A 5,979-nucleotide genomic window follows, 5' to 3' on the forward strand; every position below is an offset into this window, starting at 1 on the left:
TGGTCCAGCAGAGAGCAGATGCCAAGTACACTTTTCCAGGTGAGTCACCCAGCTCAACTCCAGGGAGCACAGGAGTCTAACTTAGAGTTGGGGGGCCTCAGACGAATAATTAGTAAGAAAACCCATCTGAACATTCTCCCCCAGTCCTTCCCTCCCCCCATGTGTGTGCTGTGTGTGTGAGAGAGTGAGTGAGCTCAACAGTCCCACTGCAACTGAAAATACAAGGAAAGTAAATTACAAGCATTTGGCAACTGGAATTGAGTTGTGGAATTTTATAATGTAACATTTGCATAGAGAAGAACTGATACTGAAAAGTCACAGGTGAACCTACTTTCTATGCTAAATATGGCCAGGGAGGAAATCCCCCTATTTAATAAAGTGCACTCTCACTGAAGCAGCCTGCTGTACACTGCCCCAGGACATTTTACAGACTCCTGCTCTAGTCACCCTCTGTATGTGCCTGAGGAGCTGGAAGAGAAGGATGCCTTGGGAGTGAGGAGAGCAGGCTGAGCTGGGCATCCCCCAGGACCAGGTACCCACTCACTCCCTGGGGCTCACTGAACCTTTTCATGTGCTCAGGGATCTGTGTAATAGGTATAGTGTCACATGATGGTGCTGTCAAGTTTCATCCATCAAAATGCTGACTCGGGGAAGAGATGCTGGGCTAACAGGGCTTCTGTCTTGCATAGGAAACAGCTTTCCTGTGGAAGCCTGGTCCATAGGACAGGCTGTGAGTCACTGTACTAGAGCTTGAGTGGTAGTGGTTGTTTTTTAAAGGAGGTTGGTGTGTGTGTGTGTGTGTGTGTGTGTGTGTGTGTGTGTGTGTGTGTGTCCTGGAACTTGCTTTGTAGTTGAGGCTAACCTCACAATCTGCTACCTCTGCCTCAGGAGTTCTGCAATTAAAGGCATGTGCTACCATCACCAGATCTTCAGTGTTTTCATTTCCATTCCCTCTCTCTTTTAAGATTTACTTATTATTATACATAAGTACACTGTAGCTGTCTTCAGATGCACCAGACGAGGGCGTCAGTTCTCATTACGGGTGGTTGTGAGCCACCATGTGGTTGCTGGGATTTGAACTCAGGACCTTTGGAAGAGCAGTCAGTGCTCTTACCTGCTGAGCCATGTCTCTAGCCCCTTCATTTCCATTCTCAAAAGAAAATTTTCCCATACATGTATGTCCTACTGTACATAACTAGGTTTATATCCTATATATATATGGCCTTCATTGTAAATGAAAAAGGAAACCATAGCGGCCAGGAAATGAAACCCAAGAGGTCAGTGCCCTCTTCACTGTGATCTACCTAACATCTAATTAAGCTTAAGTGTTTGTGTGGCACTCTGAAAGGGAATGAGGAAAGAAATGAGCTGCTTTCTATCTAAAATGTCCATTTTCTCTATTATTGAATTAATACTGTTCCAACTTCAACAGATTTCCATAAAGGACCTAATCTTCATGACCCAAAAATACCACAAGTGTCAGTCAGATGCTGTGTGGGGAGACCATGAGATTGGCTACCTTCTGTTGGTGAGGAAATCCAGACACCAGGGAAGTGAGACACTGCTGCTATATGAGCCAGGAGGACGTGCAGGAGCTACTGGACAGGGAGGCCCGTGGAGAAGAAAAGATCACCCCACGGCTCAGAAGCATCGTAGAAGATTTCTTGTTCCGTTGGTGGCCTCATTTAGAGGATGTGTCTCCATTCATGGAGCCTGACAAGATATATGGACTCTGAGGGGTATTAAAAGTAATGTTCAAAGCAGGGATTGGGGTTGAGAAATGACTCAGCAGCTAAGAGCACATGCTCAAAGCAGGGATTGGGGTTGAGAAATGACTCAGCAGCTAGGAGTCCAGGGTTCCATTCCAGCACTCACAACTATTCATAACTCCAATCCCAGGGGATCTTACACCCTCTTATGACCTCTGTGGGTACCTGGCATGCATTATGTGGTATACATACAGATCAAGGCAAATAACTCATACAAATAAAAATTTAAAATGTCTAAAAAAAAAAAAAAAAAAAAGGTTGGGTTCATTATTAACCCATGGATAAAACTGGCATATATAACAGAAACCTGAGTTCTAATTTCCTTTAATTGCTTGCACTAAACTAAAATTCAAGCTCTTCATTTTATTGTTTACTCTCCAGCTCTTAAAATTTTTCAGTATCATCTATGGAAAATATCAGTTTTCTCCTGCCTCCCCCCCCCCCGACACCACTCTCCCATGTGTAACACAGGATCACCTATCCTGCCTCCCCCCACCTCCGTGACACCATTCTCCCGTGTGTAACACAGGATCACCTAGAATCTTTCTGCAGGTGGCATATGGTGTGTGAGGATTCCATACGGATAACAAAGCTTTGTTGGTTTCCACTGGGTTCACAGATTTCACAAGAACTACCTGAGGAGCTGATGAGCATAATCAAGAACTTCCTGCTGTATTTTCTCCTAAGCCAGTGCTGACCCCCAGTACAAAACATTAAGCCTATCTTCTACACATAAAATAGTGGCAAAGCCGGGCAGTGGTGGTGTACGCCTTTAATCCCAGCACTTGGGAGGCCTGCCAGAGGCAGGAGGATTTCTGAGTTCAAGGCCAGCCTGGTCTACAGAGTGAGTTCCGGGATAGCCAGGACTTCACAAAGAAACCCTGTCTCGAAAAAACAAAAAACAAAACAAAACAAAACAAAAAACTGTGGCAAAAATCAAACAGCTTAATGTTCATTGGTATGGATCAAGGGATAAATTTGCCTGGTCAAATGTTATTGTGAATACTCTGTGTTTTTATATGACAATTGTGCTAGACTTAGCCATCAAAAAACTTGGAAAAGGTCAATTTATCTCACTGACTTTACTTCATTATTTGCCTACTGAAGGGAAAACAAAAACATCCTTCCATTTCTTTGCTTCTCAGACTCCTTGCTGCCTGTACTTATATTAGGTATATTTCTTTTCTCACTCTGTAGCTCTGGCTGTCCTGGAACTCACTGGAGACCAGGCTAGCATCCCACTCAAAGATCCACCCACTTGTGCCTCCCAGGTGTTGGGATTAAAAGCATGTGCCACTACACCAAGCTTAGACAATTTTCTTGAAAATTAAAAAACATTAAAACCCCAGGATGTCTTTTTTGCCATCTCCCCTGTCCTTCTGCAACATTTAGGTTCAGTAGATTTTTGAGCTGAAATTCCCAAAAAGAATCCAAGACTTTTTTCTGTCATCTCTGACCTTCTAAGGCTTGTCCCCCAAATGGCTTCCCTGCAGTGCTGAGGTCACTTACCTCACACTCTCGGTTCTTATGTGCAATAGGCAAGACGTCTGCACTGCTAAGACCATGTCAGTAATGTTCCCCACCTGACTTAGTCAGGGTCCTCTAGAATAACAGAGTTTAAAGAATGACCGTCTTCACACACACTCACACGAGCGCGCGCGTGCGCGCGCACACAGACACACACACTCAGTTTAAAGAATGACCTCTTCACACGTACACACTCACACTCACTCACACACACACACACACACACACACACACACACACGGATTCATTAGAATGATTTACAGGCTGTCATCCAGCTAATGCAATAATGGCTGCCTATGTACAGAAGGTCCAAGAGCTCCGCAATTGTTCAGTCTACGTGGCTGGATTTCTCACCTGGTCTTTGCTATATGCTGGAATCCTAAAGCAGCTGGCTCTAAGGCTAATGAAGGAATGGACTTGCTGGTAAGGAGAGAGCAAGTAGGCCAAGCGCAAAAGACTCCTATGTATAGGAGTCTATCTATAGGCTTCCAGCAGGTGTAACCCTAATTAGAGGTATGTCTTCCCACATCAAAAGATCTGGATTAAAGATGTGTCTTCCGACCTCAAAGATCTAGATTTGCAGTGCATCTTCCAACTTCAGATTAAGTAAAATTCCCTCACAGGTGTGCTCTCCATTTTGGGGTTTTAGTCAAGTCGACAACCACGAATAGGCATCACACCCACCCCGCTGTGAACAATGGTTTTTACCTTGATGGAAACAGACCCTAACTTCAGATCACTGTATTAGTGACATTATCACAGACAGATCTAGAGAGAAATCTAGTTCTAGTGAACAAAGTAATCTAGTTAAAAATAATTATATTTCTGGCTATGAACATTTTTCTTTATGTATTGAACTCCAGGAACAGAATAAACATACTAAACTATCATTCTTTAAAAACAAGATGACTATATCTTTCGAAAAAAATCCTAAGAATCAGGGAGATAGCTTTTAATATGTAGTCAGTTATTTTTCTCAAGCAAGGATCACCTGAGTGATCCACCAAGCAGGATAATCAGGCAGGCACGATGGGGCTTCTCATGGCCAACTGTATGTTGATTGTCTCTCCCCATGCATGTTACATGTTAGTAAGGACTGTAGCAAACATCTGAGGGAAGTACTCCAAGGGAAGGATTTACTTGGCTTTTCATGCTTGCCCCCTTCTTGGCTGTTGTTTGATCTGACCATTGGTACTGGCTGGTTTTGTGTGTCAACTTGACACAGGGTGGAGTTATCACAGAGAAGGGAGTTTCAATTGGGGAAGTGCCTCCGTGAGACCCAGCTGTGGGGCATTTTCTCAATTAGTGATCAAGGGGGTAGGGTCCCTTGTGGGTGGTGCCATCCCTGGGCTGGAAGTCTTGGGTTCTATAAGAGAGCAGGCTGAGCAAGCCAGGAAAAGCAAACCAGTAAGAAACATCTCTCCATGGTCTCTGCGTTAGCTCCTGCTTCCTGACTTGCTTGAGTTCCAGTCCTGACTTCCTCTGGTGATCAACAGCATGTGGAAGTAAGCTTTCCTCCACAACTTGCTTCTTGGTCATGATGTTTGTGCAGGAATAGAAACCCTGAATAAGACAAATTGGTACCAGCACAGTGGGGTTTTCCTGTGACAACCTGACCATGTTTTGGGGAGGGCTGTGGAAGGACTTCAGAACTTTGAGCTAGAATTCTGTGGGATGTTCTGTAGAAGCTTGGAAGATCATGTTCAGAACAGTGCAGAAGATGGAGGCCTGGCTTGTGAAATTTCAGAGGGAAGATTAAAGACTCTTATCATGGCCATGTTGTTTTGATTGTGAAGATTCTGTGGTTTTGGTTAGCTGGGGCTGAAGAATCAGCTGTGATTAACAAGATACCAGAACTACTAAAGTGGAAACTTTGCATTACTGGGACTATTGATGCTGGTTAGCTGGAGCTAAGAAATTAGCAATGATTAAGAAGAGACCAGCATCACTGAGGTGACATCTGGAAGTGTTTTCTGAGAGCACAAAAAGGCTGTGTTCCAGAGATACCCAAGGTTGTACCTTGTGCTGAGCAGGACTTGCTAATGTATAAGAGTCACCCAGGTGGTACTGGTTTTGAAGGCATGAAGGGGTCATGAAGAGCAGTTGAGGCTCAGCATAGTGAGAAGTCATGGAAGGCCATTGGTGAAGGGGCAGCCTCAGTTGCAATTGATGGCCTAGGACTGAAGGGATCATGCAAAGGAGTTGAGGCTTGGCACCATGAAGAGAGCCTATGAGAGGCTATTGGTGAAGCCTAGTTACAGTGGAAGACAGCAGTTTAGTGATGCCAGTACCATGAATGACCACCAAGAACAGCAGCAGCAGTGGAGTACAGGCATCTGGAGCCTAGAAGACAGGTGTGTAGTAGAAAGGACAGAGCTGGAGAAGTGACCAAAGTCCTTGGAGGAATCCAGAAGATCGTGAATGGATCCCAGACATTGGACGGTTGGAGTTTGATATTTGCTTTTGATTGTGACTGTGCCCTGATATTTTTCCCTCTTGAAGGAAGAAGGTATTTTAGTGGAGCCCACAGTTAAGAGATTCTGAATTTTAAAGGATATTGGACATTTTAAATTGATTGAACTTTTAATATGTAAAGACTGTGGAACTTTAGATCTTGGATGAATAAGAAAATAAGGGTTGAGGCTTAATAGTGATGTGTTTGTGTGTCAAGTTGACAAGGGGT

At 44.1% G+C, this 5,979-nt stretch overlaps 1 pseudogene; it reads left to right on the forward strand.

Moving 5' to 3' along the window:
* LOC116082594 overlaps positions 1-1,956 on the forward strand; it is a 7,907-nt pseudogene extending 5,951 nt beyond the window's left edge.
* The last annotated feature ends 4,023 nt before the right edge of the window (positions 1,957-5,979 follow it).

Source organism: Mastomys coucha, unplaced genomic scaffold (genome assembly GCF_008632895.1).
Source record: "Mastomys coucha isolate ucsf_1 unplaced genomic scaffold, UCSF_Mcou_1 pScaffold7, whole genome shotgun sequence".
NCBI lineage: Eukaryota > Metazoa > Chordata > Mammalia > Rodentia > Muridae > Mastomys > Mastomys coucha.